Source organism: Muscardinus avellanarius, assembly GCF_963383645.1.
Source record: "Muscardinus avellanarius genome assembly, chromosome: 5".
NCBI lineage: Eukaryota > Metazoa > Chordata > Mammalia > Rodentia > Gliridae > Muscardinus > Muscardinus avellanarius.
In genome coordinates, this window is record NC_137790.1 from 102189979 (window position 1) to 102216579 (window position 26601).

At 37.3% G+C, this 26601-nt stretch overlaps 1 pseudogene across 1 annotated transcript; it reads right to left on the minus strand.

The window, feature by feature from the left end:
• Positions 1–6877: 6877 nt before the first annotated feature.
• Positions 6878–8485, minus strand: LOC308262928 (T-complex protein 1 subunit epsilon-like; annotated as a pseudogene). Its single transcript has one exon. The product of its transcript is annotated as a T-complex protein 1 subunit epsilon-like (transcript).
• Positions 8486–26601: the final 18116 nt, after the last annotated feature.

Genomic DNA, 26601 nt, shown 5'->3' on the forward strand with positions numbered 1-26601 from the left:
GTTTCAAAAATGACTGGAAATACTGTTTAACTGTGGTAAAATGCAACCACTTTAAGTGCACACATGAGAGATTTATATACCCAAATCAAGATGTAGAACATTTTCATCACTTTGAAAAGTTTCTTTGAGACTTCCGGGAAGATGGTGACCGAGAAAAGCAGTGTTTACGAGTCCTGTTAACACTGGATCTCTAATGCCACAAAATTAGCACTTTTCATAGCCAGAAAACACTATCAGCAGAGAAATAAAAAAATGTAAACACAAGAGACAGAGAAAAAGAAGACTTAGAAGAACAACCAGAGAACAGAAAAGAAACCAGCCCGAATTGCAGAGATACACTGGCGCCATCATGCCTCACAGCACCAGGCTACAGAGTGGAAAGGTAAACAATGAGCTGAAGTGAGCAGCTACGGATCATTTGGGTATAATTTAGCAGTTCTTTCAGTGCAAAGAACATCTAAAACTCCCAGTGGCCAAGCTCATCACGCCTTCCAGGGACTCAGAACAGAGCTCAAATCCAGAAAAGAAATACGCCAGCCTCATGGCTGAGGACGTGGCAGTGGTGCCATATTGCCAGCAGCTGCAGTGAGTCCACCACGCCTGTGACAGCACACACAATAACCATGAGTAAAATTGTGGCGGAGAAATCCCCAGGGACTTGCGCGGTAGTAATAATCTCTCTGGGTCTGAGATTTTGCAGTCCAACCCAGTGAAGGAGTAGTGGTGGCAGAGATACCACACCCAAGTAACAGCTCCCCATGAGAAAACGCTCAGCCTGGCACCCCCACAGTTTCATGAAGCCTCGATTAACTCCCTGGGTCTGACACTTTACAATACAACCCAGTAAAGGAGTAGTGGCAGCTGAGATTACCACAAACTCGAGATCCAGAGCACCTTAATTAAAGTCGTGGTGACCCGAGGAAGAACCCAGAGAAGGCACAAACTTCTGAAATCATGGGAAAGAGGAACAATAGAGTAATGAATGCCCACAACCCCATATTATCAGAACCTGATAACACAGAAATTCAGAGACATCCAGAAGATCAAATCAGGAATATAACTGTAGAAATAATACAGGAGTTTTGAAAAGAATTTAGAGAGACTCTAAAAGAGATAAAGGATGCTATCATTGAAGTAAATGCATCAATTAAAACTATAAACAATTGATTAGACCACATGGAGAATAGAATCTCCCTCCTAGAAGATGATCACTCCAAAAATGAACGCATAATTCATAACTTAGAAAAAAATCTGACAGCAGGAATCTGACATTGAAGAAATATGGGCCCACTTTAAGAGAGCTAACCTAAGAATAATTGGAATAGAGGAGGGAAAAGAAGGTGAAACCAAAGGGTTAATAATCTCTTCAAAGAAATAATAGCAGAAAATTTTCCAAACACAGAGCAAGAGGTTGATACACAGGTCCAGAAAACTTATAGAACTCCCTTTAGACAGGATCAGAGAAAAGGTTCCCCATGCCACATAACTGTAAAAATGACTAATGTAGAAGCCAAGCAGAGAATCTTAAAGGCAACAAAAACAAAAGGCCAAGTGAAAAGTTTCTTTGAGCCTTTTCTGGTCAATATCTACCTACCATCATCCTTGGAACCATAAAACCACTAGTTTGCTTTCTGTAATGATTTGTTGTAATTAATATTTCTAGAGTGCTATATAAGTGGAATCACATAATGTATACTATTATATATGGTATCTTTATTACAACATAAAATTTCTGAGATGTATCCATTTTTACGCAATGATTATTGATTATTTTTATTAAATTAATACTTCCTATAAGAAAAGCATTCTAATCCATTTGCTTGTTAATGATCATTTGATATTTCTAGATTTTAGTCATCATAAATAATTTTGCTATGTATATTCTCCTCTTTATTCCTGTCAGCACACTTGGCTCTGAAATTAGGTATATTGTGTTGGTACAGTGGTTTCCCCTTACCTGGCACTGCACTTTCTTCAGTTTCAGTTTGCTGCATGCAACTGTGGCTCAAAAATACTACAGAGACAATTTAAGAAATAAGCAATTCATAAGTTTCCAGCTGCATCATTCTGAGTAGTGTGAGGACTATCATGCTGCTCTGCTCTGTTTAATGAGGGACATGAATAACACCTTAGCTTCCATTAGTTAGTTGGTGGCCAGCCGTCTTGGTTACCAGACCGACTGACAATATGGTATTGCTTGAGTTTAACTAACACTTATTTGGACCTTGAAGCTTCATCACAATGCTTGAACCATTCACCTCACTTTATCACACCTTGTAGACATTGAACATTTCAGTATGCTGGCATTATGTCATCTTCAGCATCACAAGAATAGTGAGTACAGTAGAGTAAGGTATCTTAAGGGGGAGAGGAGTAGACACATTCAGATAACTTTTATTATAGCACATGGTAACTGTTTTCTTTTATTGTTAGTTGTTATTAATCTATTACAGGGCTTAATTTATAAATTAAACTTTATTATATATGCATATATAAGAAAAATCACAGTGTATATAGAGATTTGTACTATCCATGGTTTTAGGTGTTCACTAGGGGTTTATAATATTTCCCCTACGGATGAAAGGAGGGGACTACTGAATAGATAATCAATATATACCACTCTGTTATTTTTCTTTCAATATGTCTATTTCTTTATATGTGAAATTAATTTTTTATAGACTACAGGTAAGTGGATTTGCATTGTATCCAGTTTGCTAATCTCTGTCTCTTAATTGGTATTGATCATGTATATTTACTATTACTGTGAATAGGTTAAGTTTAAATATGCCATCTTGTCATTTGTTTTTTATTTGTTCCATATATTCCTTGTCTTTCTCCCTTTTAGTGGGAGAGGGTGAGTATTTTTTAGCAAACCATTTTATCTCTACTATTGGCTGTTTATCTAAGGCTCCATTTTACTATTTTCTTAGGGTTATCTTGAAGGCTTATAATACATATCTTTAGCTTAGTAAAAATGCTTTCAAATAATATTGCTTTTATTTTGCACAGAAAAGGATTATAACAACAGTTTGCTATTTCCCCTATCTGCCCTCTGTTATTTTTATATATTCGACTTCTATATATGTTATAAAGAACACAATGAATTTTTAGGTGTTTTTGCTTTAAACAGCTAATTAGCTCTTATAAAATTTTAAAATAAAAACAAAAAAGCTTGTTTTCATTCATTTGTGTACATCCAAGTTTCTTTCTGGCATTATAAAGAATTTCTTTTGACATTTCTTATCAGGAAGGTATATTGTAATAAATTCTCACATATTGTGGATTTCCTAAAAATAATTTTAATTCACCTCTGATTAGACAAATTTTCTCTCAATAAAAAAGTTCTTATTTTATTTCTTAATGTACAGTTTCTAAATGTAAGTCTACAGTCATTTCTGTTTTGATCAAATGAGTGTAAAGTAACATTTTTAATCTAATTACTGTGTTATTTTCTTTTCTGGCAGATAATTATCAGTTTCCTTATGACCTATTCTGACATGGAATAAGTGTAGATTGATGGATGCATTTTTTAAATCTTTTTTTAGATCTAATATTTAGGGGGGTACTAGAGGTGGAATCCAGGAGCAGTTATTCTTTATTTTGAAACAGAGTCTCACTAAGCTACAAAGGCCTCACTAAGTAGCTGAGGCTGTCTGCAAACCATGATCCTCTTGTCTCAGCCTCCCAAATGCTGGAATTACAAGGGTGTGGCACTATGCCTGGCCCCTAATTTTTATGTATGTTTTCTTTCCCCACAGTCATTCTTTTGTTCTGAGATTCCAATTTGGTATATATCACTTTTTGTTTCTTTACAGATCACGGAGGATCTTATTCTTTTTATAAAATGATTATTCTGCCGGGTGTGGTAGTGCATGCTTGTAATCCCAGTACTTGGGAGGCTGAGACAGATGAATTGCAGTTCGAGGATAGCCTCAGCAACTTGTGAGGCCCTCTGCAACTCAGTGAAACCCTGCTTCAAAATAAAGAAAAAAACCAGGCATGGTGGTGCACGCTTGTAATCCCCGCACTTGGGAGGCAGAGACAGGATAATCACGCAGGTTCGAAGCCAGACTTGCTGGCTTAAGAGACCCTGTTTTTAAATAAAAATATTAAAAATAGGTGTCTGGGAGTATAGCTTGGAGGTAAAAGGATTTCTGGGAACCCCAGTACCACCAAAAAAAAAAAGAGAATAAAAAAATAGGGCTGGATGTAGAATGTCCCTGGGTTCCATCCCCAGCACCAAAAATAAATAAATAAATAAATAAATAAATAAATAAATAAATAAATAAAATGATTATTCTTTTTTTCTTCTTCTCCCCCTTCACCCTCCCCAGTACTGGGTATTGAGTCCATTGAGCTTCTATTATTGAGATGTACCCCAAGTCCTTTTTTATTTTATATTTTTAAAAAATTCTCAAAGTTACTTACTAAATTTGTAAGTTCCAAAACACTGTTTTCAAACCTGTGACCCTCCTATCTCAGCCTCCCAAATACTGAAATTATAGGTGAGTTCCACCACTCCTGGCTTAACCCTCTCCCACTCTTTCTTTGTGGTACTTACTATTGAACCCAGGAGAATTCTATCCCTGAGCCACACACTTGGCCATCAATTTATTTTGAAACAGGATCTTACTGAGTTGCTGAAACTGGCCTCGAACCTATGATCCTCCTGTTTAGCCTCCTGAGTACAGGTATCACAGATGTGTACTCACCAGCTCTTTTCCTTTTTATTTTTCAATTTGGATTAATCTTATTATTATTTCTTCAAATTCACTAACACCTTATTCAGCAACATCTAAACTGTTCCTAAAATACTTTTGACATATTAATATATTAACTATACTGATTCCCTAATCCATGAATATTATGAATCTCTCCATTTACTTAGGTTCTTTATGTCTTTCATCAGCATTTTGTAATTTATAGTATACAGATAGAATATATATGATTGGCTACACATTTACCTAAATTTATCTTTTTAGAAGACCTAATGTAAGTTGTATTTTTAAAATTGGTTTGCTATTACTCATTACTATAAAAAGAAACTATAATTGGCTTTTGTGTTGATTTTGTGTTTTGTGACATTGGAAACTCACTTATTAGTACTGAGAATATCTTGGTTTTCTTTTATTTTACAGAATACTTAAAACACACACACACACACACAGAGGCAATATGTAATTTGTGAATAAGAATGATGAAAGTTTTATTTTTTCTTTTCTAATTTATTTGCTATTTTTCTTTCCTTGTTGCACTGGCTGGGGCTTCTTGTATGATGTTGAGGATATCCTCGTTTTTCCCATAGGGATAAAGCAGTAAGTGATTTTAGAAAAAGGTATTCAGCATTTCACCTTTATATATTTTATTAGATACATATATATTAACTATACTATTTTGTGCAGCCCTTTTTAAGACCAAGAATGTATTTTTACATTCTTAGCTTTCAAGTCTGTGATCATAAAAGGATGTAGGATTTTGTCAAATTAGTTCACATGGTCTTCTCGATATAATGAATTATTTTGATCCATTTTACAATACTGAAGCACTCTTACATGCATAGTATGATGTCCATTGAGCCAAATGCCATTGATTCTTTCAGAAATAAATTGTGTTTAATTCTATCCAGTAATCCAGAATGCCATAAGTATGGTATAACTTCATGTTAATTTCTCAGACTAAGATTTTATACATCAGAAAATGTATGCTATAGATACAATATTGAGTCCCAAACCTCTGTGAAAATTGAACTTTAGTAACCATTTCTCAAGGTAAAAGTTTTCCACTTATACCCTAAGTCAATATAGAGAAATTAATTTGGCTTTTCAAATTGTTTGTGAGTTAGAATTTAGTAATCTACACTTTTATTTAGGGCTAAATAATCCCTAAAATATTTTGATATACTTTTATTGGTGCATTATACTCAAATTATAATGAAGGTCACGGTGATAGCAACATACGTGCACACAGAACATGATGGGATTTTCCCCAGCACTCCCTTCCTTCACCATTCATGATATTGAGATTGGCATTGGTAGTCTTACAATGTACATAATATCAATGGAAGTAATTCCTTCATTTCTCCTCCCACTCCACCATCTCCTTCCCCTTGACCACCTCCCTGGCTCCACTGAAGTTTTTCCTTAATTATCTGAAGCCCCTCTTTCAAGTTTATGGGTTAACTTGTGAAATATTGGGTTTAGTTCTTCTTTAAAGGTTTTATAGAATTCAGCTGGGAATCTGTCTGGTCCTGGACATTTCTTTAATGAGAGACTTTTTACTACTCTTACTATTTGCTTGCTATTGGTCCATTTAGGTTCTATCATTTCTGGGTTCAATTTGGGTGGATTGTATGCTTATAGAACTTTGTTAAGTTTTTCTGTATTTTCAAGTTTTTTGGAGTAAAAATTTTCAAAATAGTTTTTGGTGATCTTCTGGATTTGCTCCACTATCCATTTTTATGTCTCCTTTTTGATTTCTCTTTTTAATAATTTGGGTTGATTCTCTCTTTCATTTGGTTAAGTTGACTAAGGGTTTGTCAATCTTGGTAACAATATTTTGTTGTTGTCATTATTGATTTCTTTCACTGATTTCAGCTCTGTCTCCTGCCTTCTAGTGGGTTTGAAGTTAGTCCAATTGTTTATTTTTTGTTGTTGTTTAAAGAAATCTCTTTAATGAATACAAAAACTTGTGAGACAGAATGCCTACAATTACACAGCTCTGAACAATTGAAACCATGGTTATCAAACAGCTACTTTTATTACAGCATCTACAGTATCTGAAAAAGAAATGTAATAATATATAAATGTAGCTGCATCACAAGACACCCATTTATTTAACCACAGTAGTGGATCTTGCTACATTTTACTCTAAACCTTCATTATTCTTCAGATTCTCCAGGCTTATGGATGTCATCAATCTTCAAAATCATTCTAACCATTTGTGTTGCAAGAGATATCTGTTGCTTTTTGCCAATCAGGGTTTCTATGACATGCTGTAGCTGCATATCATTTGTGCCCTTGTGCAGACAGTCGATCCCCAGCGCAGGGTTGTTCTTCACCTGTCGGGCTCGGACTTCAGTCATGGTCTGGATGGGATTCATGCCGTTGTTTTCAGCCAGGGCCATGGGGATGACCTCCAACGCATCTGCAAAAGCTCTCATGGTGTACTGCTCCAGGGTGGGGCACTTGTCCGCCTCCTGGCTGACTGCCAAAGCACAGAGATCTCAGCAGCACTGCCTCCGTACACCACGCGATTGTCGCGGATGAGGTTCCGGATGACACACAGCGCATCGTGGAGGGAGCGCTTGGCTTCCTCGATGATCATCTTATTTCCTCCTCGAATGAAAATGGTCACGGCCCGGGAGTTCTTGCACTGCTCAATGACCAGCATTTTGTCTTGGTTGAGCCAAACGAGATCTCCTGGACAACCCCAGCAAAGCCCAGCTTCTCCGGTGTGAGTTTCGAGAATCTAGGGACGATCCCCCCTCCCGTCGCAATGGCAATCAGCTCGATTTCTGGTCCGCCTACCCAACGAATAGCGGGCAGGTTGTTCTGAAGAAGTAAATGATTGGCTTCATCATCAAAGCCCCATTGGCAAATAGCTAGGTTAGCACCAGTTTCTTTAATTTGTTTAATCATCTCTTCAAACTTGTCCTTTTCATATTTCTGAAGAGCTTTATAGTCTTCCACAGAGGTCACATCTAGCTTGTGCTTTGTCTTTGGTTTCGGTGGTTCAAATGGACATGTGAGGATTGCGATTTTAGCATTCTCCACTATTTTCGGCTTCTGTGGGTGACTGAAGTCCTTGTCCACGATCACGCCCTTTATGAGCTTGGTGTCCTCCAGCCTCCCACCCACTTTCGCTTCTACTTTGATGAGCTCAAAGTCAACGTCTCTCCGCTCCATGTCGGCCACGGTGAGGACCGCATTCACGGCAATCCCGGCCATTTGTCGGTGACAACTGTTAACTATTTTGGAGCCCAGGGTGCTTTTCGCGGTCTGGACCAGCGGTTCCGTGTTCTCTGGGTCCACAAGGACACTGTCGCTGATCTTGTCCAGGTGCTCGATGGCAATGCGGGTGTCCTGCTCGTAGCCATCAGCGATTCTGATGGGGTGAATGCCTCGGTCCAGCAGGGGCTCAGCTTCTTCTAGCAAGGCACCGGCCAGGACAACCACTCCTGTGGTTCCATCTCCAATTTTGTTATCCTGGGACTTGGACAGTTCAACCATCAGCTTGGCAATCTGATGATCCACATCCATCATGCTTAGAATGGTGGCACCGTTGTTACAGTCACATCGCTGTCCTTATCCATCATCATCTTATCCAGCCCATTTGGTCCAAGTGATGTTCTCATTCTATTTGCTACAGCCTTTGCAGCCATTATATGAGACTTGAGGGCCTCAAGTCCCATAAGATGAGACTTGCGGTCCTGATCCTTGATGATGAGGAAGGGACGCCCATGTTCGTCGAAGGCGAGAGTCCCCATGGACGCCAGGATGTAGCAGTAGGAGTTACTTCCCTACAACCGGCGGAGACCACTCCATTTCTGTTTTTGTCAGGTCCCTGAGGTGTGTCATAGGTTATATATTTGATAAATTTCTGTTTTTCTTATGTGGGCATTCAATGCTATAAATTTTTCTCTCATAACCACCTTTGCAGTGTCCCATAGATTTTAGTAAGAAATGTCTCTATTTTCATTCAATTCTAGGAAATTTTTATTTCTTACTTTATTTTGTCTCTAATATGATCTAATACTAATTCAAGAGTGTATCATTCAGTCTCCATGTATTATTTCTTTAGATCTTTTTGATGTTGATTTGCTACTTTCATTTCATTATGATCTGAAAAAATGCAAGAAATCAAAATACATTTTTTTTTGTGTGTGTTGTACTGAGGGTGGAACCCAGAGGCTTTCTACCTTCGGGCTATACTCCCAGACTTTTTTTTTTTTTCTATTTTATTTGGAAACAGGGTCTCACTAAGTTGCCTCACTTAGTAGCTGAGGCTGGCTTCAAATCCGTGTGATCCTCCTGTCTCAGCCTCCCAAGCACGGGGATTACAAACATGCGCCACCACGCCCAGCTAGAAATCAAAATACATTAAAAAAATACTTGCTTTGTGGTTCAGTATGTGGTCTATTTTGGAGAAGGTTCCACGAAAAGCTGAGAAGAATGTTTTTTCAGATGTTGTTGTTCTGTATGTCTATTAGTTACATTTGGTTTATATCATTCTTTAGGTCTGAAGAGTCTTTACTCATCATTTGCCTTGAAGATTGATCCAGTGGTGTGAACAGTGTCTTGAAGTTTTATTGTACTTGGTTTATTTGAGACCTGATGTCCCAATGAGTTTGTTCTATAAAAGTAGGTATACCCCCATTTGAGGAGTAAATGTTTACTATCATCAGATCTTTGTTGGATTGTTCCTTTTGTTAATAAGAATGACCTGCTTTGTCTCTTCTAATATGTTTTAACTTAAAATCTTCTTATCAGAAATGAGCATTGCTACCCCTACTTGTTTTCCATCTCCATTTATAGGGTATATCTTCTTTGTGCCTGTAAGGTGAATTTCTTGCAAGCAGCATATAATTGAATTATGTCATTTTATTTGCATTTCCACTCTATGCCTTTTAAAAAAGGAGTTTAGACCTTTGACATTCAGTGTTATTATAAAGATATAATTTTTATTTCCTGTTATTTTTAGTTCTATTTTATGTTTGATGTAGTGTTGTTTTGCACATCTGGTGGAGTTTGACTCTTCTCTAGATCTGATATTTGATTCTTTTTTCTTCTTTGTGTTTTTTTTTTTTCAGGATTTTCTCTAGTCCTAGCTTGGTAGTCATGAATTATTTTTGTTTCTGCTTGTCTTGGACTGTTTTTTATTTCTCCATAAATTCTGAATGATATCTTTGCTGGATATAGCCGTTTTGATAGAAAGTTGTTTTCTTTCAGGATCTGGAGTACATCATACCAAGCCCCTTCTGGTTCTCATGACATAGGTTGAGAAGTCTGGAGTGATTTATATTGTTTTTCCCCTGAATGTCATCCTTTCTATTGTTCTCAATATTTTATGATTCTTTCTTTCTGCGGATGGTGCCAAATGCCTGTAATTCTTTTAGAGGAGGAACACAGGTTTGTGGCCAGCCTCAGCAACTTGTGAGGTCCCCACAACTTAGTGATACACTGTTACAAAATAAAAAATAAAATAGATCTGGGTATGTAGCTCAGAGGTAGAATGCCCCTAGGTTCTACTACCACAAAAAGATAAAGATGCTTTCCTTGTTAGTCATTTTTATTACTATGTGGCATGGGGAAGTTCTTATTTGATCTTGTCTTGTTGATGTTCTGAGTCTCCTATATGTGGATATACAAGTATAATTTTTATGTTTGAGATATTATTTGCTATAGTTTATCTGGCAATTTCTAGTAGTCTTGGTTATGCTTCTAAACCTTCTTCAATATCTATTTTTCACAAGGTGGGTCATTGAATGTTATATCATATTTTGTTGATGTTCTGGTTATGTTGTTATAGTGTCTTCTCTATTGTTTACAGTGTAGTCAGTTTTGAAGAAGCTGTCTTTCAAGAGTGAGACATTATTTTCTATGTGGTCTAACCTGGAAGAGGGGTTTATATTGAGGTCTTTAATTCATTTATTGACTCCTTTATTTTGCTCAAAGCAAATTTTTGTTTCTTACTTAGGGCCTCAATTTCTCTATTCATGTGTCTATTTATTTCCTATATACTTTTTCTGGTATAATCCCTGAGGTTTTGATCATATTGAAAATCAAAATTCTGAATTTTCCTCTGGTGTTTTCTGCAGCTCAGTATTGGTGATCTCCCTGTTTTTTAGTGATGGAAGGTTATAGTTTCCTTGCTGGTCTTCAGTCTCATGTTTTTGAAGTTCTTGGGTTTGTTTTCCTGTTGTCTGGGAATCCTCTATTTCTTTGTGTTAGAGTCTTGTGTCTATTTGTTATCCCCTTATTATTAAGTAATGAATTAATTAATTAGTTAATTTTTGTGGTACTGAGGATAGAACCTTCTACCGTTGGGCTATACCCCTGAGGCCTATTTCATTTGTTATTTGAAAACAAGGTCTCACTAAATTTCTGAGAGCCACATCAAGCTGCTGAGGCTGGCTTTAAACCTGTGATTCTCCTGTCTCACCTCCCAACTACTGGGATTACAAGTGTGCACCACCACATCCAGCTTTGTTATCCCTTTATAATAAGGCCTGTGCTGGGGCTATTTATTTGTCTCTGTGGTTTTGTCTCATATAATTAAACCTTTCAATTTGTCTTCCAGAGTTTTTAACAAGATGTAGTTCTTAGTGCTGGCAAATAGGAGTCTCTCATTGCCTGCAGGTCATCATGCTCTCCAGGAACATGATGTCTTTACTTCCCTTGGTCTAGAGGCTATGATGTTCGATTCAGAGTCTGCAGCCTTCTGATTAAGATTTCATGGCCCACAGATACCACCACTGCCCTGCTGACTGTGAACCTATGAAATTCTGCAGAGCACTGACCTCTTCCCTAAGTGATAACTGGGGATAATCAGAGCAAGACCAGAGATTACCAAGTTCTGAGATTTTGACCCAGCTAGCTAAGCTTTTAGGGCCCAGGGATACCACCACTGATCAGTTGGTTGTGATTACATGGAGTTATCAGTAACTGGCATATATACACACCAAGCCCAAACTCTACTCAGGGAGAGTGTTGAGTTCCCAGCCTGTAGCTGTGATTACATAAAGCCCTGCTGGACCCTTGCCGTTTTGCTTCCAGGGCCCAAGTACTAGTCAAGAGAGATTGTATTATTCTGAGCCTGATGCTTGGCTTGGGTGGCTCAGTTTTCTATCCCCAGGGACACTACTGTTGCTCTGGGCAGCTTCAATCATACAAAATCTTGTTGGCCTTTGGCCTGGTTGCTTTTAATGCCCAAACACTGTCAGGCATGAGTTCATAGCCTCCCAAGCCCACAGCACAGTTGGGTGAGTTATTTCACCTCAAAGACATCATGGCTATTGTCCTGTGGTGATTGCTGAAAGTCCTACAGTGAACTGCTGACTCTAGGTTCCTCCTGCCCAAATGTCCCTAGGAAATATCTGCTAAATAATGCTTATGCTGTGTCTGACTATAGCCCCAATCCCCACTTAAGCAGGAATGATTTGTAAACTCATAGCCCCCTTGATTCTGTTCACTGTAAGGCAAGTCCCTGTGGCCTTGCAGAGCAGGCTCCTACTGGAATGATTTGTTAAGTCATGGTTTGAAAAGTGCTGCTTGGGACTCGCAGGGAGAAATGAGTTTCAGCTCTAACTGCAGGATTTTGTTGTGGTCTGGCTGGGCAGTTTGGGGTATTAAATCTGGAAAAAAGTGGGATTGCTTTTGATGATGGTTTTCTGCAATCACTGGCTTAACAAGATTCTGCTCTTTCTTTGCTTGAGTTGGCCTCTGATCACCATGGGTCTGGGAAGCCACCAGCTCTGTGCTGGGTCAGCAAAATGGCATAGCCTCCACTATCCTCTCACTGGTTGAGATGCATGGTGCTCTTTCCAGTCCTCTGTTCTCTGTGCTACATCCAATTCCACCACATTTCAACTATCGTTCTCCTGTTGAGTTCTGGCTGCTTTTCTTTTCTGTACACGTTCATGAGATTAAAAAGTGATACCTTCGCTTATGAACATAATATTATTGGATCTATTTCCTTCCTCAACCCTCCTTTTATTACCTTTTTTCTTCCTATCCCAATGCCTTTGCACCATATACAATTCTCTCTTATCTTTTATCTGACATTCATTTTCTCTTTCTTGTTTTGTGTCTTTACTTCCATAAATGAGAGATAACATATGATCTTTGTTTTCTGAGACTGGTCAATTTCACTTAGCAAAAATGTTTTCATGTTTCATCCTGCAAATGACCTACTTTTGTTCTTTATGGCTGAGTAAAATTCCATTATGCATATATATCACAAACACACATGCCTACTAATTTTTCTGCTTTTCTTCCTCTCTAAAGGAAACATGCAGGTATGTAGGCAAGACCGTTCACATAGAATGAGAGCACGAAGATAACAGCCAGTATGGGTGGGTATCTCTTGTATTAGCAAGTTACTAAAACAGGGAAACAAATAGCAAATGAAACAAAATAACAACAACAAAAAAAAAGACTTAACTAAAATATGATGAGGAGTTCAGGAGAAATCACAAGGATATGCTGAATCCTAGCATTTTTCATTTTGTCCAGAAATTCCTTACTGAAAGATGGTAACTCTTACTAATTAGACCTTTCTCTGCCTTCCCAATTTCTCTAATATACACTCATTTTTTAAAATTTTATGTCATTTCCTCAAGGTTCTGCTGTGTTAATAAGCTTTAATAAGATGGAAAACATATGCTATTGTGTTTGGGTAGCAAATAATTTACCAGGGAAATATAATACCTTAACCTAATTAAAATGCATGTCTCCACAAAGCCTTCAAAGAGCAAGGTTAATGGTGGGAATTTCAGACATTGTGTCAGCCTTATGGGGATCTATTTTTCATTATGAGGGAATTTGGCATTCTTCAGATTTCTCTACCACTAGATGGAAGGTCAAGATGTGTTTCTACCCCCATAGCTTGAGTATGCAGTTTATTTATATAAAAACATTTTAATAAATGTGAGAAAATTTGGCACACAATGAAATTTAATTTTTTTTCAAATTTGGTAAAATACTGAAGATAGTCTGGACAACATGTGAATGAGAAAAAATAGTTAAAAATAAATCTGAGTGAAAACTTCATGTTATTCATGCTGCTTAGAAATTGAGACAGTCTTTAATTTAGAAAATATCTTTATTTTTGTATGTTTAAATTGTTGATAAAATTTTTAATGTGATGAATTTATATATTTCGAATTCAACCTTTAAAAGAGAGTTGAGAATTATCATGTTCTGCAATCAAATATTCTAATTAAAGAAAAACAGATTTTACCTAATACCTTAGCAGTCACATTGGAGAAAATGAAGCCTTTTTAAATATAGAAATGTCCAGAATATCAGAAAGAAAATTAATAAAATCTCTATATTAAAATTTTAACATTAACTAAGATCGGACTGGCTAGTCAGGATTCTTTTTGTATTTAGAGTTAAATCATGTTATAAGTACAAAGATACTCAGTTTATACCTGTAAAAGAATACCTTGGGATAAAGCATTAACCTTAGAACTTGAACTGCTCAGAAAGAGAAGAAATCTTTACTTGATAAGTTTACCTGGACTGTTTCAGAAAAAGAATCACTTCTTTTTTCTTAGCTGAGAATTTTCACTAGTTTCTTTTCATGAGGAAGAATTAAAAATTTTGATCTACATATCATTGAACAACACACCTATACACACACACACACACACACACACACACACACACACACACACACAGTTGGATGAAAATGACTTATTACAGAAAATGAAATGCCTGGACTTGTGGATTCTATTTGACTACTTCCAGTTCAAGTGAAGCAACACACTTTTCAAAAATTGCTTTGCTAAAACTAATTTCTTGCTACATATTACACATCACAAATCATTACATTACTTGCAGTATTATACATTATTTGCAACATGATATGTTTTCGTATGCTTATAAAATATACTAAAACACTCACCAGGCATGGTGGAGCACGCTTGTAATCCCCACGCTTGGGAGGCGGAGACAGGAGGATCACATAGGTTCGAAGCCAGCCTCGCTGGCTTAACATATCCTGTTTCCAAATAAAAATATAAAAATAGATCTAGGAGTGTAGCCCAGAGGTAGAAGGGTTTCCAGAAACCCCAGTACTACCAAATAAATAAATAAATAAATAAATAAAATATGCATACATACACTAAAACACACACAAATTATAAATAGCTTACATTTCTATATAAAGCACATCATAGAAAAGATAAAAACATTCTAAAACATTAGATCTGGAAAACAACCCTTAGAAATAATTGTAATAATATCTACTCTCAAATAATGCTATATGACAGACATGCTTTAGACATGCTTTATAAATTTAAAATACTTTAAGGCCAGGCATGGTGGCGCATGCTTGTACTCCCTGCACTTGGGAAGTGGAGAGAGGAGGATCGCGTAGGTTCGAAGCCAGCCGCACTGGCTTAAGAGACCCTGTTTCTAAATCAAAAAAGTATAAAAAAATTGGTCTGGGGAGTGTAGCCTGGACGTAGAAGGGTTTCCAGGAACCCCAGTACCACCAAAATAAATAAATAAATAAATAAATAAATAAATAAATAAATAAATACTTTAAATATATTAACTTATTTGATGCTGATAACAACAAAATGGGATTGTATTATTCCTACCATTACCTAAATAGGACAATTAAGACATAGAACACTTAAATGACTTGTCCAATGTCATACATCTTAATAATTTTTGATTTGGTATTTGAAACTGGTTTCAGAATCTGTGTTCTTAACAAGTCCAAGGATCATTACCAACTAAATAAAAGTATGTAGTGAGGGTGAAAATATTGTATTTGAATGACAAAATTTATGATCACTGGAAGAAATTTGTCATCCTTATGCCTAATATTTGGTTATTGCAATGTGCCTGCTCTTAAGAAAATTGGCTGTCCTTGATTAGCTTAAGAATTATATACTTTTCTTTATCTAAAAAAAATATAAAAGTCTATTAACTCACTATAGAATAATGGAACTCATTTTTCTTATGGAAAGATAAAGGATTGAGCCTGCCACTCTTAATCCTCTATGAATGTTTAAAACCAAAAACTATTTTCACTTATTACAAAATGATTTTTATTAGAAATAATTGAGGTAATTGCTCCTAAATTGATCTATGCTTCCCACTGCTACATATTTCAAAGTTTTTTTTTTCTTTTGAGCTTTTAATGTTTCAAATGTAAATTGCTTTTAGGCTTTTTACAAAAGATGCTTTTAAAAATACACATTGTCATAGTGTTACATGTTACTGTGAAACTCAGTTATATCAGCTTTAATACCCGTTAAAATCTTGAAGTGATTCATCTTAGATTTTCTATGTTGCTTATATGACCTATACCACAGATGTTAATGATTCTAAACTAGAGAACAAGAGATTTTCAGTATTTCAGTAAAATGACCGTGGATGAACAAGTGAATTACATCCTCTGTATTCTTATTTATTTCTAACTTAAAGAAAATCTATTTATCATCTAATTATCTATCTACCTGATAACATTCATGATGCTCTATGTGACTAAGTATTGTTATAGTCTAAAAGAATGGGCTCATAAAACAGGCATTGTGAATCTACTTCTGAATTTTAAAAATGGAAGCGTTTGCTTCTAGAGGTTATCGTTATTTCCTCAAGTATTTCTTTCCTGTGCTTAGTAAGTTTTAACTGGCCTCTTTTTTTTTTTTCTTTTTTTGGGCCTGGGGATGGAACCCAGGGGCATTTGACCTCTGAGCTACAAACCCTGCCCTATTTTTTATTCTTTATTTTGAAACCAGGTCTCACTGAGTTGCAGAGAGCCTCACTAAGTAGCTGAGGCTGTCTGCGAACTGCGACTCTCTGGTCTCAGCCTCCCAAATGCTGGGATTACAAGCGTGTGCCACCATGCCTGGCTAACTGGCCTCATTTTTGAAACAGAGTGATTTTGTGTGTTTGAAAAAAAACATGTTAATTTATAATTTATAATGTTTAATAAGCATGTAATATTCTTATGTTGGTACATGTGTATGAATTACAGGACCCAGATGTGGCAGAATCTGCTAGTTTCCCTTCCGTAACCCATTTCCTATTTTCTTCAATATTTGTAGAATTTTACCTGGATATATGGCCACTCTGAATTAAACTGCATTTTTCAGTCTTCTTTACAATTAGTTGTAACATTGTGACTGTTTGGGCAAAAGTGTTGAGAATAAATGTGATAAAAATGACAATATGAGATGTACCTTGTGAAAGCTTTAGGTATATTCTTTAAGAGAATACAATTGCACATTTGCCTACCCTCACTCTCATTGTATTCATCATTTGAAACAGTTGCAGACACCCTGAGCCATGAGGTTAAGGACACACATGGTGGAGTTGCTCAGGTATCTAATCTGAAAATAAAGCCATTTTTCAAAGTCTAGAGTGACCCTCAGGCCTCCAATATCTACCAGCAGGAAGTGGTTTATAGTCATATTACACTAAAGACTGGAGGTGATCTGTGAATTCTTCATTGTCAAACAGATTAGAGAACAGATCAGGACAGTGCCAACACCTATTACCAGGAGACATAAAGGCCAAAGAGTAAGAGACAGTAGCATCTTCCTAGGTGAATTAACCAAGGTAATTCTTTGTTTGACAGTGAAGTTGTCCTTTTCTCTTCCTGCCCAGTGCCATCTGATAAATGTCTTATACTAGTTACAGCCAATTGCCTCCTCTCTTTAAAAACTTGTCCCCCTTCAAGTGCTTTGTAATTTTACATCATATTGGGGTATGGAGTGTAAGAAAAATGCATGCATACAGACAGCTTGGTGCCCTCCCCATTGGGCTCTTTTCTGTCTCTCACTCTTCCTGTGCATGTCTTTAAGATTTGAATTGGCAATTTTGTATACATTCATAGCACTATTTCAACTGTTACATTATTTATGACTTTGTCCTCTTTTCTCCCTTTCCTAATTCCCATCAGTACTTCCTTTGGACTCTTTGCTCATCTTTCTGGTGTTCCCCTTATTTGGGGAAATAGAAACCCTATTTATTACACTGCCGGTGAGACTGCAAACTAGTACAGCCTCTATGGAGATCAGTGGGGAAGATTTGGAGTGTAACCATATGACCTAGTGATAGCACCCTTGGAAATATTCTTAAAAGAAATGAAATCAATATATTATAGTTATACTTGCATATTCATGTTTATAGAAGCACATTTTACAAGGGTCAAATTATAGAACCAGCCTAGTTGTCTGGCAACACATAAATGGATCACAAAACTTTGGTAAATGCACACAATGGAATTTTACTCAGCCATAACAAAGAACAAAATTACACCATTTTCAGAAAAATGAGTATAACTCAAGAATATTATAGTACATGAGGACAGCCAGTCTCAAAAAACAAGTAGATATATTTTTTCTTATATATGAAAGCTAGAAGGTTTTATTGTGACTATTTTCTTCTTGATCTACTCTATGATTGTAGGTACCAATCAAGAAAGGAAAAAAGTTATTTGAACAAAGGAAAGTTTAATGCAATAATTATTAACTATGATGGAGATTTAGAAAAATAACTAGTAAGTAAAGCAAATTCTACAGATTATAAGAATACAGATAAGGAGCAACTTCTTCCTCTGGGGTTAAGAAAAGGCATTGGGTGAGCTGTTCTCACCTCAAAGAGCTGATGTCCTGAACTTTTTGGAGAGGACATGGCACACTGAATGGCAGGCTAATTTCTGTGGTGCCCATCCAGTGATGCTTGCTGAAAAATTGCCACCTGGAAGATGCCAGAAATTCATCCTCCAATGCAGCAAGAAAAGTTGATAATGTAGATGGGTCTCAACAGAGTTACTGCATTGAAAAATCCATCTATGCTATATTAAATGGGGGCTAGCTATCAACCACTGGGTGCCATGAGGTGCTGTGCATTACTGGAGACTTGCATTGGAGAATCTGAGTACTGCAGGCATTGGAGACAGTTTGCTACAACATCTGAGAGAGGTGCTATGCCTCAGCCAGGAAGCAAAAGATGCCAATGTCTCACATTCCCTTTAAGGGCCAGCCTCCAATGACCTGGTGTCCTCCCATTAAGCCCCACCTCTTAAAGGTTCTGCCACCTCCCAATAGCATTATGAGCTGAGGACCCAGCCTTTTACCCATGGAAAAACATTTAAGATACAAACAGTAATAGCAGGTAAGAGTGGTGAATTTGAAGAGCACAGCTAATAGATTGGTAATTTGTGCATTCATCATTTTATATAAAATTGAGTATGTAGAAACAAATAATCTACCCTTTAATCTTAAATCACTGAACGATGAAAAACCACATCAAGTTAAGAGAAAACCACATATCACCAAAATTTTGAATTGATCTTTTGTACATATGAGTAAAGTACATTTCTATATTACTCAGGCCCTTATTCTGTTTATTTAGTTTCTTTCTTATTGTTACCACAACAAAAATTAGGCATAATGTAGTGTTTTTAAGCAATACCTATAATTTCCAATTATCTACAGATAAACTACCCAGCTAAAATTCTGATTCCTCCTTGTTTTTCATAATGCGTTTTAGCCATAAACCATTTATGTTTATGTCAGAAAGTACTAGATAAATTGAAAGATAAATCACAATATGCAAGCCAGGCGTGGTGGCACACACTCATAATCCCAGCATTCAGGAAGCTGCGACTAGAGGATAGCGGTTCACAGACAGCTTCAAAATAAAGAATAAAAAATAGGGCAAGGCATGTACCTCGGGGGTAGAATGCCCCTGGGTTCTATCCCCAGTACTGCAAAAAATAAATAAATAAAATCACAATATGCATATTATAAAGATACATAATGACTTTGAAGGTTTGGGCTACAATGGATTATCAGGGCTAGACATATTCTATATGTTACATGCCTGCCAAATGTTGGATATAAAATGCATTTTTACATGAAGATTAAAGTATTTCATAGATTGCATACATTTTTATAAAATTTGTGTGATTGTGTGATTGAGTTATGATCCATTTTCTTGTCATTGATGGAAATTTTAATGGAAAAAAATGTGAGATTGAATCAGCTTTCTTGAATCCCCTTTGCTATCTCCTCAACATCAGGACATTGCCACTTCAAAAAGACTCAATCTACACAGCAAAAAGAAGAGACAGGTAAGAATTTCTTTATAATTGTTCCCAAACAAAAACAAATAAGCACAAATTGGAAGTTATTGTAGATGAACTCAAGGCTTGATAGAAATTATCTAAAACCGTCAACAGAATAGCATAGTAGAGCATATATATTTAGGAATGTCTTCACAAATCATCAAAATCCAGTTTCTACTAGGAAAAAAGAAAGAAATGGAGAAACACTACAACCCATTTAAGAACTCCAAATATTAAGTATAGGATAAAAATATTTATATAAATATAAGTATTTTAAAATTATGCTGAGAAAGGAGGACTGAAGGCTTAAACCCAACCTCATTTAAATTAGCAAGAATCTCAGCAACTTAGTGAGATACTATTTCAAAATAAATTGTTGAAAAGAGTCAGAGAAGAATGCCCCTGAATTCAATACTAGCACAGAAAAAAAGAAGAAAAAAATAGAAATGCTTACTTATTGTTATGGCTTCAAGTTGAAATGGCTCACAATGCTCATATGATAGTTAAGGCAGCCATGCTGGAGGCCAGATATGGTTGCTGGGAAGGGGCTTCTGGGGGCGGTGAGGCTGGAATTTGTTTTCTGGGGCAGGTTGCTGAAGCTTCTGGCTCTTCTCTCTCCCTTGCCACCATGAGCTGATAACAAGTTATTTCCTTCTTTCTCAGTTTTCTGCCACAGTGCCCTGAGTTCTGCATACATGACCCAGCCTAAAATGGGCTGAAACCTCCAGAACTATGAGAAAGTAAATCTTCTTTCCTCTAAGTTGTGTTCATAAGGTCTTTTCAGTCACAGGAGTAAGAATGGTGACTGAAACATATATTAATGCAAAATTAAACAAAGGAGAGTAATATGAAATTAAGAAAATCAGAAAATCATGCTATTAACTGTGATTCAAATTTTCACATTTTTTTATAGATTGAATTTTATCCCTTTATGTATAAAAGGGTTACCAGGTTGAGGCCTAGGTATCAACCTTCAGGTTGAGGCCTTGACTTTTAATGTGATTGTGTTTGGGACTGGGCCTTTAAAGAGGTGTTTGAGGTTGAAAGATATCATAAGGATCAGGTCTGAACCCAATAGGACAGCAGAAGTGTGCACACAAAGAGGACACAGCAGGAAAGCACCTGCCTATCAAGCAGAGAAAAACCTCCAAAAAAATCAAGCCTGTTGACACCTTAGTCTTGGGTTTCCAGCCTCTAGCATGGTTAGGAAATAAAGTTTTGTTGTTTAAGCCATGCACTCTGTGGTATGGCAGCCCTATCTGCCTAATCCAATCTCACCATATGACCAGGAAAATAAAATGAACATGATTAGTGAGCATCTACTATGTGGATTGTCTCTAATTCTGGATTTTAATGAACTGAATCCCACCTTAAGAAGATCCTCAAAATATTTAAACTATCTATGTCTAATGTTTGATGTCTTTCAGTTTTTTTTCTCACATTTCCTACTGCATTAGTGATGATCAAAAACTATATAGTACTTTTTGCAACAGGACTCTTTATTTATCAGCATCTATTACAAATTTCTAGGCAAAGTAATAAGAACCAACACCGATGCCACAAATGCCAACATAAACCACATCTTTGTAACAAGAATTAATATCCACAAAGAGGACAAAATCATCAACTATCATCTCAAAGTATGCCTAAGTTGAAGCTATTGTCTTATATATGTGTTCTGTAATTAATAACTTGTGTTTTCCTTGCATGTCTTTTATAGCCCAAGGGATTTAAAATAGAAGTAGAGTGCTTATACTCAAATAAAAGTATTGAATATGTTTCTCTTCTGTGATTTGTTACTTCAGGATTAACACTGCTCTTTAGAACTTAAATGTGACCTTAAAGAATGATGTACATACATTGCATATAATAGAAAACTCATATTTTGGCTATAATTTATGGTTTTTAACTTTGTCTCCATAAGTATATGCTCTTTCCAGTCTTCTTTCACATCTGGCATTCTCAGTAATGATTGATATGCGCTCTGTTTTTAGTGCTTATTGGTTATTGATTCCAGTGAGGAAAGCGAGAGTACATGATCAAAATTGTCCTTTTATTTAATGGAGTTTTTGAGACAAAATAGATAAGTTCAGATATGAAAACTACCTGAGAAATTAAAATACTGTGGGGATGAAATCACCAAAAGTGATTCTTTTCACAGGATTGTCCCATTGACTTTAAAAATTATATTTATTTTTATACATATTAAGACAAAGTTTACATAAAAGAACATGACAGAATATGATGGTTTAGGATTATCAGCTCGACTGGATATAAAGTTTTGTTGTTTAAGCCACCCACTTAAACATCTAAGACTATGTGACTTTGAGTGTGTTGATGAGATGATTGGTTTATGTAATGGAAGATTGAAGTTCTGCCCTGAATGTAGGCAGTATGGTTCTGATAGGTGCAAATCTTGAATAAAAGAAGGAGAAAGCCATGTGAAGGCATACGAAGTTCTTCCTGAAGAGTGTTTGCTCTCATCTGAGATATTGGCCTTCAGTTCTTTGAACTGGATCTTCTCCATTGTTTTTCTGGAAACTTTCCTGGCCTTTCTGTCTTGGACTGGAACTCAATTAGTATTCACTCTGATTCTGAGGCTCCAGGTCTTGGACTACTTGACCAGCTGCTGGTTTCTCCAGCTCTCCAAGTGCAGTCAGCAAATTGGAAGTACACTGCTTTGGACTGTGAGCATATTTGATTAATCTTTTGTTATCATGCATGTGTCCTATGAGTTCTATTACTCTAGTGAACCCTGACAAATACATAGAATTATACTTAGTTTGAGGCCATAAAAATTAATAGCACACATAAAAAGGAAAACTAATAGAGTTTGAATATAAGACTTTGAATGATTAAAAGAGCAAATAAATAAATAACATCACATATGTTTAGGCAGTTTGGATTCAAAATGAAAGAGAACTAGTACTAAAATTTCAAAAGTTGTGTTTACTTTATAGGAGTAACTATTTTTAGGGCTATTTTTTTCTTGAGCCTTGAAGTGAGCTACAGAAAAGAAAAGAAGCCACAGTTACTCAAACTTGTATTTGATGAAAATGTCAAAGAAGCTATAATTTTAGCCTAAATGGGCATACATGCCTTACTAAGCATACTCTTTCAAATGGTGTTTTTATTTGTTTCAATCATCTCCTTTTGACTTTTCTTCAGAAGTTTCTAACCTTCCACAGAGAATAAAACTCTGAGTAATAGAAAATTAAAAAAAAAACAAATGCAAAATTAATTTTTCATACATCCAATTTTTTTGTGGTACTGAGGATGGAACTCAGAGGCCTTCTACCTCTGGGCTATACTCCCAGACCTATTTTATATTTTATTTGGGAACAGGGTCTCGCTAACTTGATGAGAGCCTCACTAAGTAGCTGAGGCTGGCTTTGAACCTGTGTGATCCTCCTGTCTCAGCCTCCCAAGCACGGGGTCATACATCCAACTTTAAAGGACATAATAACTTTTAAGAGTAACTACATAATACTAAGAAAAAGATTATATGAAAGTCACAAATTACTTATGAAATAGCAATTTGTGGAGAATTTTGTTTGAACATGTTACAAGTAAAAGAGAAAAGCTATGACTTCAGATTTGTAAAGAGCAAGGTTTTTAAAGTTAATTTTATTGGTACACATTAATTATATGTAATAATAGGATTCATTGTGTCATATTCATACATACACATACTTTAATTTGGTCAATTTAGTTCACTGTGCCTCCCCTTGTTTTAGCAAGTAGTAAGCTTAATGTATGGAAGCAATAAATATGCCTAACAAAAAGTCTAATAGTGTATCAGGCTCTATTAATAGAATCAGTAGAACGGTGGTTCTCTTCCCTTTGTTCTCAATAAAACACTCCTAAACAAATGTGATCAGATACAAATTTCACACTTAAAACAATTTTACCAAATAGCATGATCAGAGAGAAGCAACAAGATGGGAGCAAAATTCAAAGAAATAATTCATTGAAAGACCTGAAGATACTAGAAAGAAATGGAAAAGGAAGTACTCTACAGGTAAGATGGAGAAGTCAAGGTGGCAATGTACAGTCACATGAAGAATAGGAAAGACAAACAACTCTTGACTTTATGGCTGCCATTTTATTCAGAGAAATTTTGTTCATTAATAAGACTTTCTGATTGGACAGACTCTCCAAAGAAAAAATACACCCACCCTCAGAATGTATTCTCATTCACTAAAGTGTTATTTCAGGAAACAAATACTTAGAAGAAAAGTTGTAGATTTAGTCATTTAAGTATAACTGAGCTACATAAAGTTTAATGTTTTCTCCATCCCTAAGAGGCTTTGGTCCTAGGATATTCAAATATATAATTAGTTAGGAAAAAGTTAAGGCTACTGGCATTTATTTATTTATTTATTTATTTATTTATTTATTTTTTGAGAGGCTATACAAGCACACATCATCCAATTAGCCCTCATCCAGCCCCCATTCCATTCCCTCCTCTTCCCTCAATCCCATGCTTGTTTGGTGATTAACTTTGATACATTTGTTTACAAACCTTCTGAGTTTTAAAGAGGTTCCATCCTCCCCTATTCCATACCCTCTGATTGGTCACCTTAATTGCTTCTCTATAGGGCCCTTTCTATAACTTGACCTCTTCCTGTTGCCCCTTTCCTCCTAGTTATTGCTGATTAGGGGAAGCATCTGGTTTTTATTTTCTGTGCTATTTCTCTGTGCATGCCGAATTGCAGGTACCGATCCCACTCTTGACGGCCCCAGTAATGGCCAGGCTACCCGGTGGACTGATCCAGACCTGCATGTTGCAGTGAAAAAATCAATTTAATAATTTTGATTGCTTTTCAAAATTTCTTAGAAATTATCCAAAAATGGTTCAGAATTACTGGACCCTAAGGGCCATCACATACTGTTCATAAAGTACATACAAAAATTTAATTTCCTTGGAGTATCGAACATGCCTTAAATACTTCCTGAATACTAAGTTGTTCATGCTAAAATTGTATACTTTTTATATATATTTCTCTGTGCATGCCGCGTTGCAAGTACCGATCCCACTCTTGATGACCCCAGTAGTGGCCTGGCTACCCGGTGGACTGATCCAGACCTCGCTGGCTCAAGCAGCGGCCTTGCCTCATAGGAGGCCCCAATTCTGGTCTCGCTGGCCCCGACACCAGCCTAACCCCTCAGCTGGCTCCAATACCGGCCTCGGAGGCCCCAGTAGTGGCCTTGCCTCATGGAAGGCTCCGATGCCAGCCATTGGCCCCAGCACTGGCCTAACCCCTCGGCAGGCTCCAATCCCGGCCTCAGAGGCCCCAACACCGACCTAGCCTCATGGCTGGCTTCAATACCAGCCTTTCTGACCCCAGCACTGGCCTAACCCCTCAGCAGGCTCTGATCTGGCCTCGGAGGCCTCAATAGCATCCTTGCCTCATGGAAGGCTCCGATGCTGGCCATTGGCCCCAGCACCGGCTTAACCCCTTGGCAGGCTCTGATCCCGGCCTCAGAGGCCCCACACTGGCTTTGCCTCACCGCAGGCTCCAATGCCGGCCATTGGCCCCGGCATTGGCCTAACCCCTCGGCAGGCTGTTATCCTGGCCTTGGAGGCCCCAGCACCGGCCTTGCCTCATGGCAGGCTCCGATGCCGGCCTTGCTGGCCCCAGCACCGGTCTAACCTCTCGGCAGGCTCCAGTCACGGCCTCAGAGGCCTCAGTAGCGGCCTTACCTCAGGGCAGGCTCCGATGCCGGCCATTGGTCCCGGCACCAGCCTAACCCCTCAGCAGGCTTTTATCCCGGCCTTGGAGGCCCATGCACTGGCCTTGCCTCCTGGCAGGCTCCGATGCTGGCCACTGGCCCCGGCATGGGCCTAACCCCTTGGCAGGCTCTGATCCCAGCCTCGGAGGCCCCAGTAGCAGCCTTGCCTCATGGCAGGCTCCGATGATGGCCTTGCTGGCCCCAGCACCGGCCTAACCCCTCCGCAGGCTCCAATCTCGGCCTTGGAGCCCCCAGCACCTGCCTTGCCTCACGGCAGGCTCCGATGCCAGCCATTGGCCCCGGCACTGGCCTAACCCCTCAGCAGGCTCTTATCCTGGCCTCGGAGGGCCCAGCACTGGCCTTGCCTCACAGCAGATGACTCACTATGTATTAGCTATGACCAAGGATACTTCTATATATAGAAGTTCTATAGCAGTCCTCATCAAGGGTGGTCCTAGCTACACCTCAGTGAGTCTCTCCAGTCTGTCATGGGTAAACTGACTTATAACTGCTCCAGAAAGTGTTTTGACATGAACTCAAGTTCACACTCAGAATTGCAGTCTTACTCACACTTTAAGGTATGACAGAGATGAGGGCCACATTTATAAATGAAGCAGATGATGAAAATGGCTATCAATAACATTTCTAGGTTGCATTCATCTCCTATATTCTTTTTAGTCCATAAACCTGGAGTTTCAATCAAACATTTGGCCAAATACTCTTTTGCATTAAAAAGACAAAAAAAATTTGAGGAAAAAATTATCTTGAACATATTTGTAGCAACCTATTAATGAGGTATAAAATGTTGAGAACACTTGTTCAGCAACAGAAACCACGGGCAAATTAAATGTTAGAATATGCTAATATAAATTGACTAAGACTGCTAAAATTGTGGCTGGAACAAATAGAATTTAAGGGGATAATATCAAAGAAAACATTAGGAAATATGTATAAGTTTTTATTTTATTCTAATATTCTTTTAAATGTCCAGAAAGTAATATCCTTGGAAAGTATTAGTCTAACACCCTAAATAAATAATTAATTTAATTG